Source organism: Macrotis lagotis, chromosome X (assembly GCF_037893015.1).
Source record: "Macrotis lagotis isolate mMagLag1 chromosome X, bilby.v1.9.chrom.fasta, whole genome shotgun sequence".
NCBI lineage: Eukaryota > Metazoa > Chordata > Mammalia > Peramelemorphia > Peramelidae > Macrotis > Macrotis lagotis.
In genome coordinates this window covers 557,407,384-557,422,103 of record NC_133666.1, presented here as the reverse complement: position 1 = coordinate 557,422,103, position 14,720 = coordinate 557,407,384, and the positions used below count along the sequence as shown (strand labels likewise).

General features: G+C 35.0%; 1 protein-coding gene across 2 annotated transcripts in view; it reads left to right on the top strand.

The window, feature by feature from the left end:
• NCALD (neurocalcin delta) overlaps window positions 1-14,720 on the top strand; it is a 534,430-nt gene that overhangs the window by 135,803 nt on the left and 383,907 nt on the right. For both annotated transcript variants that reach the window (XM_074200739.1, XM_074200735.1), the window contains exon 2: window positions 8,900-8,960. The gene's annotated coding sequence lies outside the window, so the exon portion shown is untranslated. The remainder of the gene's footprint in view (window positions 1-8,899; window positions 8,961-14,720) is intronic.

Sequence of the window (14,720 nt, the reverse complement as noted above, 5' to 3'; positions counted from 1 at the left end):
GATAAATTTCAAGGTTGATATGATCTTATATGATGATGAAATTCCAGAGAGTGTGATTAATTCCAGAAATATGAAGCTGAGAAAAGAACTGAAGAGAAGGCTGCCTTAGACATCTTTCTTAAATATGGGAGGAGCTCTCTACTGTCCATTCTTCACCCTTTCTTGTCATTGGATAAAATCAAATGACATTACATGGAAAATACACTGAGAGGGTTGTAAAATCTAGCCAGTCCTAGCCATTGGACTATACTATTTTGCTACATTCTGCTGCCACAGATGTCCTATTCTTCACCTTTCTCATTCCAGTTTTACTCTGAGAACAAGAGTCAATTCAATGCTATTATACTCCTGCAAAGGAAGAACCAACAGTAAATTATCCAAAGACTCCACTCATCACTGCTTTCATTTCATCCTTTTCTGGCTGTTGTGCCCCTTTATATGTTGTTTCCTCCTATTACAATGAAAGCTCCTTAGGGTTTGAACTGTTTCTTATTTCTATAGCATCATTTTGAGGCTATTTCTCCAGTTCTCACCAGCACTTGTGGGTAGGATACCCAAAGGGATGATTTATTCACTCCTTCTGGATTTAGGATAACCCTGAAGAATTGGAATTATGTTATTCACAAGTCCTATCCAATGCATTCCTTGATGGCTAACAACCTGTATCTATTCCCACCTCTCTATTCACATGGTCCCCATTCAATATCTCTGACCTAGGCTACTGCAAGAATCTTCTAATTATCTCCCTGTGTTCATTATCATCCCCCCATTTATAGTCCACTCTTCATACAATTTCCAAATTGATATTCTTAAAACATAGTTTTGATCCTATTATGGGAAAAAGATATCTCTTTTCTGAGTTTGCACAGTAACTGCTGCTAAATATATATTCACCACAACACAGAAATTATAGAGGCAAAAATATCGGTTTCATTATGCACAAGAATAAGTTCAGATCTCAGAGAAAACCTGAACCCTGATTGAGACTCTAACAAGACTTAGCAAAATTGTGTCAGAGGGACAGAGAAATAATTCTTTTTTAATTTAATTTGTAATCTTGTACATAATTTTTAGGCAATGAAAGTTAAAGAGAAGATAATTCCTTAACCCCATACTTCCTCCAATGTCATAAAAGTTGAACAAGTTTAGTTAAACAGTAATAATCTCTTATATCTACTAAGGAAACTAACTTTGTCAAACACACTATTGGTAAACTAAGTGAGGTTATAAATTAAACTACATTTAGAGATTCATATTGTTTGTTTGTTTGTTTTTCTTTGTTCTTAAGGAGAATCAAAATCTCATCTATGTTGGAGACAAGTTACAGTGTGTCTGACTATGGTTGATCAGACCAACATGAGCTTGGGATAGTCTACCGCAGAGAATTGTCCACAAATAGTCCATATGAACATTTGAGGAGGTTTCCCTAAATTTGCACATCTCATGGTTTTTGTTTTTTTGTTTTTTGTTTTTCTTACTGTAGTTCCACTTTGCTCATAGGGCACAGTATCAATTTTGATTCAGGGATCACTTCCAAAGTTCTTCTATGAAACCTTGAGAGTATTCTTTTAGTTTTTCATCTGACTACCAAGTGAGCTCACATGGATCCACAAATGGGCTGACTCCTCTTCGGAGGAGGAGTTACACATTGCCCAGTTGTCAAAGATAATTGAGAGTCTTCCTTTGGTTTCTTATCTAGGTAATGTTTGAGACTTTAAGTAAATTTCCAGATCCCATGGGGTGGGTTTTGTTGAGGGAGGTTAAATATTAATAGCTAAAAGATAAAAGGAAATAAAAAATGCCCATAACAATCATATTACACCCCTGCTCAAGAAATTTTGGTGCTTCCCACTTACCATGAGGATGAAAACTTTTGTTTTTCTAGTATTTAAAGCCTTTCACAATTTGACACTTACCTATCTTTCCATACATTGCACAAGTTCCAGGTTTCAGAAAAATTGGCTTACTTGCTCTTCCCTATTCCCTAGGAATAGAAATAACATTCTATTGCTAATTCCTTTGTCTATGCACAAGCTGTGTTTCCCTTGTTCAGAAGGCTCTCCTTCCTGCTTCTTAGAATCTCTCATTTCCTTCAGGGCTCAGTTCAGGTATATTGCCAAAATTCCCTCCTTCCCCTCTCCTCCATTATCTTCCATATATTCTTCATTTATATTTCAAATATATTTATTGATATAAATTTTATCTCTCCTGACTTCAGAATAATGTAGGTTCATTGAAGTTAGGACAGTTTTTATTTTTTCTTTGCATACCTAGCAAAGTGTTTCACTTTTCATAGTAATTATTCAATTGATTCAGATTTGAACTCAATTAAACCAGTCTTTATGACATGAAAGACAGCAAAATTCAATGGAAAGAGAGTCAGTCTTGGAGGCAGGAATACCTGGGATTAAATCTTGCTTCTAACATATATCTACATGACCCTTGCAGATCTCCAATTTATGTGATGCCCAGGATTCTCACAAGTCACAAATGAGTGTCTCATTTCCTTTCAGACAATTATCTAAAATTGTAAATCACAAAAAAACCTGATCTGAGTTGGTTAAGGAAGTTTCCTCAGTAATGACATCTGTATACTAATAAACCACACACACAAATTAGTCCTTAATTACTTGCTGTGTTGTATTGTTCACATTTGTCTTTTCTAGCCTCTAGAAGACAAGTATCACGTCTTATGCCTTTTTCTATATTGCAACCAGTGGAGTTGTGCTTTTCTTTCTCCTTCTTTCTTCCCTTAACCGAGACTGCCTAACTTCCAGGAACAGCCTCCAGTAGAAGCCCTTCTCTTGGTCAAAGCCTACCTGCCAATATTCTTTCCTCCTCCCCCCTTCCCCCCCCAGATACTCATTTCCACCTCTATGGGATGGACCCTAAAATACCATTTTACTTCCACATCCCAATGATTCTCTCCAGATGATCTACCCTGAGGAGTTGAGATGACTGCTTACATAGAAGAACTAGAATCACCAACCACAATCCTGACAAGACAGGATCACCATCACATCTTTAGGTCCCTTGGGCCTTAACATATACCCTTCAGACCCTTGAAAATTGTCATTTGACCAAAGATACACCCTAATGATGTACCCTTAGGATTTCAAGACCTTCTAGATATGTTGACACCAATTACGTTATTAAATTTTTTGTCTGTTATAGCCAGGCAATCATAGGTGTCAGTTTTTTCTATGACGATACTTCAGTTACAGCACAGTTTATCTGTTGAATTACCAAGATATTTTGGGTTTTTATTTATAGTTCAGGGATTTATCATCTGTTAGTTTATAAAGGATGGCAAATTTTGAATGTGTAATTTTGGCCACTTGATAGTTTCTCCAAGTATTTGGCAGATGCTAAGTTTTTGCAGCCTGTAATGATTATAACAGTTTCTATTGTTTCTTTTAAAAAATCTGCATTAATCAAGAAGTTTTAGGTTCTTAAGGATGACCTTTCTGAAGTTTCAGTAAACAGTAATATGGTCTTGTACTGTCACAAACCTTTCCATTTCTTTATACTTTATATTATTAATTTTTTTAAACGGGTTGTGAATACTTAGTCCAGAGTGTTTAAAATGGTTTTTTATTAAGAGATCTTAATAAATGGCACGCCTCTCTCAAGGGAAGAGGGGCACTGAAATCTGGAAGTGCTAGGTGTTATATGTATTTTGAAAGACTTTATTTCCCTCTTTTTTGACAGTCATTGACTGGGGTTACAATATGATTGATACATTTGTCCCCAAAAGTTTTTCCCACTCTGCTCATTATACTAATGAGCAGGAACAGCTACCTCCTTGAGCATGTGCAGAGGAGAAGGATCAGACCCTAGGTTAACTCCGAACTAGGTGGGGCAGACTTGACCTAACCTCAGGTTTTTTTTTTAAATCAGATTGAGGCTAAATCTTTTTTCTTAACTCACATACCTGCTCATAGGCAACAATACAAACAGCCCCCAGTCTTTGTAATGTAAACTAACAATTCTCCCTTCACATTTTTGGGCAACTCAAACATCCCCATATTCCTCACATTAATCAGTCAATCAATATTAAGTGCCAGCCACTTTGATATGTTCTTGTTCTTGTTATTTTTATTATTTTTCTCATTCTTGTCTTGTTTGATAGAGTTTAGCTAGAAATGGTCCTAGGACAAGTTACCATTCTATTATCAAAAGTTATGTATGTGTGTAAATACATACATATATACATTAAAATGTTTATATATATATACACACACACATATATATGTTTATATATAGAGAGAGAGTGAGTGAAAGAGAGAGAGGGAGAGAAAGAAGGAGAGAGAAGGGGAGAGGCAGAGAATGAGAGAAAGAAGGGGTGAGAGAAAGAGAGTATAAGAGTGTGAGAGAGAAGGAGAAAAAGACAGAGGGAGAGGAACAGAACAAGAGAGAGGGGGTGGAGAGAGAGAGAGAGAGAGAGAGAGAGAGAGAGAGAGAGAGAGAGAGAGAGAGAGAGAGAGAGAGAGAGATGGGAGTGGGGAGAAAGAGACACAGAGAGATAGAATCAGAGGCAGAGACAGAGACTCTGCTCTTGATCTCACAGGTGAGTAAGTAGCAGCATTTTATAGTTTAAAAAAAATAGGATGTAAGACAATCATTATTCCTGACTCTTTGGACTCTCTACCAAGTCACAGCAAATTCACTTCACCCTGCAGCCCCTTTCTCTGATTAACTGGATCCCCCCCCTCAAATCTCTGTTTTAAAACCAGTCAAGTCTTCCTTCCTTTCTGGTCTCTACTCTTGACTCAGAATTTTATTTACCATATTCTGATTCAGTCCCTTCTTTTACACCTTGTCTATACAGTTTGTTTATATGCTTTATCTTCCTTCATTTCTCTTTGAGTATGTGCTTGTATTTGTAGTTCTTGTTCTTAGCATACTGCTTGTTGAGTTATCTTGATTTTCTAGGTTCACTGAGAAAGTCCTTAGTACAATACCAGTAGAAGACAGAACTGTAGGGATGATATGTACCTCATCCCATTTTCACATGATTTTGATATTTTCTTTATGATAATAGCTAGCTCTTCTCTAGTGCCTACTATGTGCCAGTGGGCTAGATACCATATGAATTTAATCTCATGATCTTCACAATAACCTTGGGTGGTAGGGGCTATTAGTCAAGCAAAGGTTAAGTGACTTGCCCAAGATTACACAACTAGGAAGTGTTTGAGGGTAGATTTGAACTCAGGTCACCATGAAAACAGGTGCAACACTGTCTGGACTATAGGATCACTTTCTCATTTGGGTCTCTATATTTGAAAGCTGTTCCCTTCATATAATGTGACGATTATGAGTGTTTGATATGGTGATATTTATTAAAAATATTATTTGTAAAGGTTTTATGGATCAATGGATCAATGATATATCTGGACATTGGTGGCCAAAGTTTGTTCTGAGATAATGACCTGGTTCCAGTAGAGTTTATTGAATTTTTCAGGATATTTGCCTGTCTATATACAATGACAGCTAAGTGGGGCAGAGGATAGAGCTCCAGGACTGGAGTGAGGAAGATGTATCTTCCTGATTTCAAATCTGGTCTCAGACACACAGGAGCTGTGTGACCTTGGGCAAGTCCTTTAACCCTTTTTGCTTCAGTTTCCTCATATGTACAATGAGCTGGAGAAGGCAATGGCAAACCACTTCAGTAGCTTTATCTAGAAAGTCCCAAATGGGGTCATAAAAAGTCAGACATTCCTGAAAAAACAACTGAACACATATTAGAGGGATTTGCCATCTCTTAGTTCATGAAAGCAAGCTTCTGTTGGGTAATTGTAGTCATCAGCTGAAGTCCTACTAGGTATTCAGAAGGTATCAGATTTGACAACTTGCAGTGATATGCAGTATCTCATTTTAAGGATAGCTTTCCTATAATTTCTGGTGGCAATAATCTAATACCATAACAAATCCTTCCATTTCTACTAACAAATTCACTATTTGTTTAGTCTTTTGTTGACATATTGATGACTGCATTCATATCACAATATCACTAAGGAAAGCCCTTTTGTTTTTATCTTTAAGTTGTTTGACAGTGGTGATATTTGTTTGTCCCAAGAATAGAACTTTAGATTTTTGAGCCATTTAGCTTGTTCTAGAGAATTTTATCGATCCTCTTGCTCCTTTTGGATGAAGTGTTAATCTATAGTTCCTTTATGGTGACAGATCCTGTATTTTGCTAATTTTGTATAGGTTTTTGTTAAGATAATTTCTAAATCTGTTTTGCTCTATTTTATAGATTGAAAACTATATACTAAATCCATATTACACATGAATTAATGGCTTTAAATGTTTTTTCCCCATTCAACTCTGAATCAGGATGACAATAAACTTCTTATAACGTTCAGCCTCAGCCTACTCTTTCATTTCTTTATGCACACTGTGACTCACCTAGGGGAGAGCAAGGTTTTTGTAGGTTATCACTTTCATTCATTATTCAATGTAATCTCTGGGTTCAGGCTTGAAGTCTTCAGACTCTGTCTTTCCTTGACATACATTAAAATTTGTATGAGTATTGAATCCAGATGACAGTTTTCTATCATTGGAGAAAATCAGCAATAGAAAGAGATTTTTAATGTTATTTTCAGTGTTGACATATAATTTGATACCCATGGTCATCAATGTGTTATTAGATATTAGAATGGATTTAAGAGTAGGTAGAACAAAAAGTGATTTAAACCATCTCTTTGGAAAAACAATTGCCTTTGAGATTATCATGGTGGTGGCATGTTTTAAATATAGACTAGTTTTGCACATGAATATTAAATGCTGAATGTGAAACTGAGCAAAGACTGTTATGGTTGACAAAGTATGAATATTATAGGACTATCATGCAGTTTCTTCAATAATTACTAAATGCATAGTAAGTTGCTTTGGACCTCTAGGTTGGTGCTGGTTTTTATTTTTTTATACATTCTTTTTGCTTTTCAGTCAACATATTCAAGTTTTATTAATATAACTTTAATTCTATAAACTATGAACAGTTTGTATAAATTAAACAATAAAAATTTGCTTGTTTGATATTTTCATTTTTTTGTTAATAGATATGATACCTTCTTGAGAAAGGTGGGACCAGGCTTATGTGTGAGAATGAACTGATGAGGTGCCTTGTTAATAATTTATGAAGCTTTGTGAAGTATATAAGCCACTAATTATGGATCTTCTCTGGCCCCACTGTTTTCCAGTTGACAGAGATAACTAGAGTTTCAGTAACTTCCAGTAAAATAACTATTCTGTTGTATACTATATGAATGTTGAGGAAACTTTCTGTTTTTCATTTGATCCAACTTGCATTTATTTCTTGTGGTCATATGGATGACAAGAAAATTTCCATTTCCTTCTTCAGTAACTATTTTTCACCTCTGATTTCTTGATTTCTCAAGACTCTGATAAAGTTTATGATTTATCTCGAATTGTTTTTGTTGTTGTCTTTTGAACTGTTTAGGCACCTTGCATCTCCTTTGCAGAAGGGAATCTAGAATTTTAGAATGCTTTTTTTCTCAATTTCTTTTCTCTGGTGTCATGTTGCTTTTCATTTTGCAATATGAAATTCATTTTTTTCCCCTGTACGTTAAGAGCCAAATACTGATGTAGTCCTTTGATGCCTTTCTGCTCTTAAGTTGCTTCTGGAAAGATGCTATCTGATGCATGTCCTTAGGAGTTTTTCTTGATAGTGCCTCCTTTCATTTTTGGATTTTTACTATGGCAGTAGCTGTTACAAGACTTTGTAGAGATTCTGAAATATTTTTCATAGTATATTGATGACTATAGGAGAATATATTTATTTATGATGGTCATAGCAGATATCAGCTTTTAAAAATTATTTGGTTTTGTCTACCAGTTGGATTCTTGCCATCATACTTAAAAAGGACCTTTTGGAAAAAGGATCTATTTCCTGTCTTAAGCATCCCCATCTTCTTTTTAAAAGTATTTGAAACATTCATGTTGTTTTTGTCATCTATCTCATTAGGTATAATTTCTGGAATTTGCATGTTAACATAAGAAATTCAAATTTTCCCTGTTCATATTTTAGCAGTTTCTAGATTTTACTTCTTATTTAATTTTATTTAGACTGGGAGATGAAGTTATTTTTTATTATTGCTCTTCACTTGGTTGACAATATGTTCTTATTTCACTCAAAGCTGAGACTTGACCAAAAGCAATCCTTGCCTATAATTGGTAAAATGTTTCCACTTTAGTTATATCATATTGGCTCTTAATGAATATCCATTAATTATACATATCACCAATCCATTTTATACTCCTTCCTGGTTTGCCTGCTTTTGTGGTCAGTATCCTCTGAACAGAAGACCAATAAGGGGGCATTGGTATTTCTAATTGTTCTGGTGTGTTTCCTCCTGGTTCCAGACTATGAATTGGTTGTCACTCCCTTTATTATTCTTTCTGTCCTAAGCTGATCACTATGATTGTTTTGGAGGGCCAGCCTACACTCTTGTTATTTTATTAGATTTTTAGGTGAACTTGTGTCATCTTGATTAAGTTACTAACCCAGGCAGAGTTTAATAAACAAATATAACCCAAACTGTCCCTACTAAGCACCATCTCCCAGTTCTTGTTCAATAATCTCTTTTCTAATCTTTCTTCATGTCTGGGTTTTCTAGTTATGCCATTGCTCCCAGTTAATTTTAATAGCTACATTTTTATATTGGCTTATTTTTTTCTCAGTGCACTGAAGTAGGATTTATTTTAAATATTCTAAATGAATTAGAAAAATGGGAATTTGAAAATGGAGAAGTTGATTGTAAGTATCCTATAATCATGCAGGCAAAACCAAGACTAACCTATATTTCTCACCATTAAGTATTCTGTTTATTTCTACTAGTTGTTGATAAGCTCTCTTTTTTTTTTTTTTTAACAGAGGAGCTTATTCTGACTTGTGGAATCTGTAGTGTTGCCATTATCTGGTTACCACTTCACAGGTAAGTAATAGTAAAAACTCCTTGGATTTATTTACCTTTTTTTCTTAAGAGCTCAAAGTATGTCCACATTTATCTGGACCTCTTGAGCAGGCAGACTTAATGATCCCTAATTTTCAAATGGAGAAAATCAGGCATAGAGTGATAAAGTGCTTTCCCATTGTTAGGGGGAGGTGGCAATTCAAGCCTGTCCTGTATTCACTAGACATACAACATTGCATAACTCAGAAAGTTGTTGTTGCTACTAATAGCTGGAAGGAAATTGCAGGGATCCCCATCAATTGGGAAATGATTGAACAAGTTGCGGTTTATGGTTGTAATGGAATATCAAAAGAAATATAATGCTATAAGAAATGATAAGCTCAATGACCTTAGAAAGACATGGAAAGACATGCATGAAATGATGAAGAGAGAAGTGAACAGAACCAAGTTTGTATTTAATAGCAGTAACATTATTTTAAGAATGATTAAGAATGATAAGAATTAGAGCAACTAAGTCATTTTGGCTACTATAAATATCCAAATTAACTATAAATGACATATGAAGAAAGATGCCCTCTGCTATCAGAAAGAAAGAACTGATAAATAGAAATATGTTTAGAATAATTTTACATATACATATGGATATATATATATATATATATATATATAGAGAGAGAGAGAGAGAGAGAGAGAGAGAGGGAGGGAGAGAGGGAGAGATATCTTTATGCACTTATTTGTGTCTAATGGTAGCTACCTCTAGGACAGAGGAGAGAAAAAAAATGAAAAATAAAAGGAAATTTACATGATAACTATTGTATATTTGGAGAGAATAACAATTTATATGTGGTAGATTTGCAGTTTCATGTGCAATCATCTTTTTTATTGTACTGTTTATAAAAATGCTTATTTTGTTCCATGAATTGAAAATAAATTTGTAATACAAAAAAATAAATAAATTGCAAAGAGTCATGAAGGGAATGGGAAATGAGAAAATAGAGACATGATTTCAGATGAACTTTTCAAGAAGTTTGGTTATGAAAGGGTGAAGAGATAGACTTTAAGGCTGAAGGAAACTTGGGAATGCTTGTAAGATGGCTTTCTGGAACCATGACTATTTGATATTAGTTGTAATATTTTCTTGATCTTTAAATTTATAATATAATAGTTATTACCAATTTTGTTCCAATTCTGTCATTTTTTTGTTCTCTGTCTTATACTCCTGAATTCCTCATTTTTTGCCTTTTTGTTTTTTGTTTTTGTCACAATGGTATTTTCATTAATTACATATCTGACAATTGCTTTAACTATTTCCTTAATTAATTGGTACCCACTTTTTTGCTACTAAAAAGATTGCTATTATGAATATCTTGGTATTTATGTGATCATTTTATTCTATCTTTGAAGTTTTGTGTGATTATTGGGTCAAAGAGTATGAACAGATTAGTCAATTATCTTGTATGATTTCAAATTGATTTCCATTATTGTAGTACTGTTTCACAGTTCACAGGGCATTGGTGTCTTATGTTCCCTATGACTTTTCTACACTGACTACCTCTGTCTTTTTTTCATATTTGCCAATTTGATGGATATGAGATGAAACCCCAGGACTGTCTTACTTTGAATTTCTGGTCATATATAGCATATTTCAAAATGATTGAGACAATCTTGTAAACAACTTGACTTTAACTGTTAGCCTGCCAGCTAAAGTGATAGTGAGGGCAGCTGGGGGTTTCAATGAAAGAACACCAGTCCTAGAGGCAGGAGGACCTGAGTTCAAATCTAGCCTCAAACATTTGAAAGTAGTTCTGTGACCTTGGGCAAGTCACTTAACCCCATTGACCCACAAAAAAAAATCCAAACCAAAAACAATAAAATGATAGTGATTCCATATGTATTGGGGAAGAAAAGGGAAAAGAGGGAAGGGAATAAGCATTGATATAGCACCTGCTCTGCACCAGACACTATACTAAGCACATTTTTTACAAGTATTATCTCATTTGATCCTTACCACAATCCAGTGAAGTCAGTGCTATTGTTATCTCCATTTTGCAGACATGGAATCTGCAGTGAACATGGATTAGATGACTTGCCCAGGGTCACACAGCTAGTAAGTGACTGAAACTAGATATGAACTCAGATCTTTCTGATTCTGAGTTCAGAAATCTATTCACTGCATACTAGCTACCTCAACTGGTAGTGCAGCCTCCAAACCTGAGAATGTGTAATGCTGATGTATGCTTCCGAATTATATTTTTAGTTTCTCTTGCAACTTTCTTGTATCTTGTTATCCTTCAGACTTTAAACATGGCTGAGTTCAAGTGCCAGACTCTACTTTGTTCTAATAGTTTCCTTCTAAGTCAGATATATTTTGGAAATAAAATTGACTAATGTATTTAGAAGCTGTGGTATCTAGTCCCCATTCTACCTCTTCACTTGTGTGATCCTCTGCTCAAAGGGCCTTTGCATAAGACTTTTATCATTGGAAGATTTAAATTACTTAATGCTCTTTACTTTTATGATAGGTAGAATTGGTGAGAGATTGGTTGGAAGCAACTAGATCCTGGTCTTTTGGCTTCTAACTTTGGTACTGAAAATACATAATTCCAGATATTCTTCTTCCAGATATTTCTTCAGGGAAGATGCCAGCTACTCTACATATGGGCTTCTTTCCAGTCTTTTTCCTTTTTCCTTTCTCTAAAACCCCTCCTTGAAGAGAATCTGGAATTGTGTGTGTCTGCTCTCTCCAAAAGTTAGAATCCAGATCAGGTTCTTTGTTCTCCTAAGCTCTGACCAACTCTGCCCTTCACACAGGAGAGGAACATTAAGTTCCATCATCAAGGAGAGTCTCATGCAAATAAACTTTGAGAGGAGGAATACTACAGCCTAAAACAATATTTGAATAGAGTGGATAAGTGGATAGAGTGCTAAACCTAGAACAAGGAAGTTTGCTCTAATTCTACCCCCAGTGCTTAACAATAGCTATGGGTGACCCCGAGCAAGTCACTTCCTTTCTCAGGTCCTATTTCCTCAGACTAATATTGAGTGTCCCAAACAGGAATAGAATCTTGTATTGACAAGCTTAGACATACATTCTTCTTCCTTCAATCTTACAACAGAATATTTCCACTCCCTTCTCCCCTACTTGAGGTCCAGACCCATATGTTGTATATATGAAGTTTAGTTCAATTTAAAATTTTGCCCAGAATTGCAATTCATCACCAGAAGGTTGGCCACCATAACATGTTAAGTTTTTTTGGACACAGTGACTCATGAAACAAGTAGGCATTGTGATACCTAAAATATCATGCTTTAAAAACATACATACACACACACACACACACTTAGGTAATTTCCTAGAACAATTTAAAATATGACTGAGAAAAATTTCAAAATGCTGCTTTGAATTTCTTTTCAGTAGTTAACATTTTTAGGGAGAAAAGCATTTGTTATTTCCCACCCCAATCAATAGGGAACATATTTCTTGGTGTGTTAACCACTGGGATCTTTACTTTTAGTCTTTGATTTAGGAAAATTGAATCTTCTGCATAATAATAATAGCAAGTATTTTTTTTTCTTTAGTTACACTTTAATAATGAGGTTAAAAGTCATTCTAGGTCATTTACAGAAAAATTAACCCAAGTTAGAGAGCACTTGTAAAATAAAGTAGTGAAAATGAAGACCTATTTCTAGTTGAACTATTCAATTGAAAAAATATGCATCTAACAGAACTATAACTAGCAATTTTAGCACCTGGGCCTTAGTATAATAAATTACCTTCTAAAATAAAATTTTTATGTTGTTTTATTTTATTTTTCAATTAAATGCAAAGATAGTTTTCAACATCCATCTTTTTATAAGTTCTTGAGTTCCACATTTTTTCTATCAATCTCCTTTCCCTTCCCCCCCTTGATAGCCAACAATCAGATGGGTTATACATATGCAATCATGTTTAACATATCTCTATATTAGTCATTTTGTGAAAGAAAAATCAGAACTAAAGGAGAAAAAGCCATGAGAAAAATTAAAAAAGCATAAAAAATTTAAAAAGTGAAAATAGTAGGCTTTGTCTGCATTTAGACTCCATAGTTTCTCTGGATATGGATGGCACTTTCCTTCACAGTTTTTTAGAATTATCCGGGGACCACTGAATGGTTGAGAGGAGCTAGGTCCTTCATAGTTGATCATCACACAATGTTGCTGTTAATGTTTTCAGTTTTCTCCTGGCTCTGCTCACTTCATTCATCAACAGTTCATGAAAGTTTTTCCAGGCTTTTCCGAAGTCCACTCACTTATGATTTCTTATTGAACAATAGTACTCCATCATATTCATATTCCATAATTTGTTCAACCATTCCCCAGTTGATGGTCATCCCCTCATTTTCCAATCATTTGCTACTACAAAAAAGAATTACTATAAAATTTTTGGTATGTAGGTCTTTCCCCCTTTTTTATGATCTCTTTGGAATACAGACTTAGTAGTGGTATTGTGGGATCAAAGGGTTTTGCCCAGTCTTATTGCCCTTTGGTAATAGTCCCAAATTGTTCTCCAGAATGGTTAGATCAGTTCCCAACTCCACCAATATTGCATTAACATCCCAGTTTTTCCACATTCCATTCAACATTGGGTTTTTTTGGGGGTATTTTTTACCAATCTTATGGGTATGAGATGATATCTCAGAGTTCTTTATTTATGGTTTTGCAAGGCAATGGGGTTAAGTGACTTGCCCAGGGTCACACAGCTAAGTAAGTATTAAGAATCTGAAGTTAAATTTGAATTCATATCCTCCTGACTGTTCTTGTTCTATCCACTGTGCCACCTATCTGTCCTCTCAGAGTTGTTTTAATTTGCATTTCTCTAATCAATAATGATTTAGAGCATCTTTTTCATATGATTATAGATAAATTTAATTTCTTGATCTCAAAATGCCTGTCATTTCCTTCCAAAATCAATTTTTTAATTAAATTTAGTTGTGGGATATGTAAAAACCATGAGACACAATGTCTTGTGGAGGAGAGACCTTGGGGACACTATCTCATATAAAGGGCATCAGAGACTTTTTGATGCCTTAAGCCTATTGCTAAGGTAGCTACCACCTAGGTTGGAAAGGATAAGGAGCAGAATGAGCCAGTTTAAAGAGGAGCTTGCTTACAGTTGGATATTTAGGAATTAGGGAAAGAAAAATAAGGTGACATCTACTAACATTCTATTTTTTTAAAGATTTTATTTATTTTGAGTTTTACAATTTTTCCCCTAATCTTACTTCCCTCCCCCCACCCTCCCACAGAAAGCAATTTGTCAGTCTTTACATTGTTTCCATGGTATACATTGATCCAAGTTGAGTGTGATGAGAGAGAAATCATCTCCTTAAGGAAGAAACATAAAGTATAAGAGATAGCAGGATGAGACAATAAGATATCAGGTTTTTTTTCCCCCTAAATTTAAGGTAATAGTCCTTGATCTTTGTTCAAACTCCACAGTTCTTTCTCTGGATACAGATGCTATTCTCCATTGCAGACAGCCCCAAATTGTCCCTGATTGTTGCACTGATTGAATGAGCGAGTCCATCAAAGTTGACCATCACCCCCATGTTGCTGTTAGGGTGTACAGTGTTTTTCTGGTTCTGTTCATCTCACTCAGCATCAGTTCATAACATCCTATTTTTAACTAAGTATTCTTACCACAGGAGCCATGGGACCAGAGTTAGGAAGACCTGAGTTCAAATATAACCTCAGATACTTACTGTGTGACCCTGGGCAAGTCACTTAACCTCATCAGCCTTG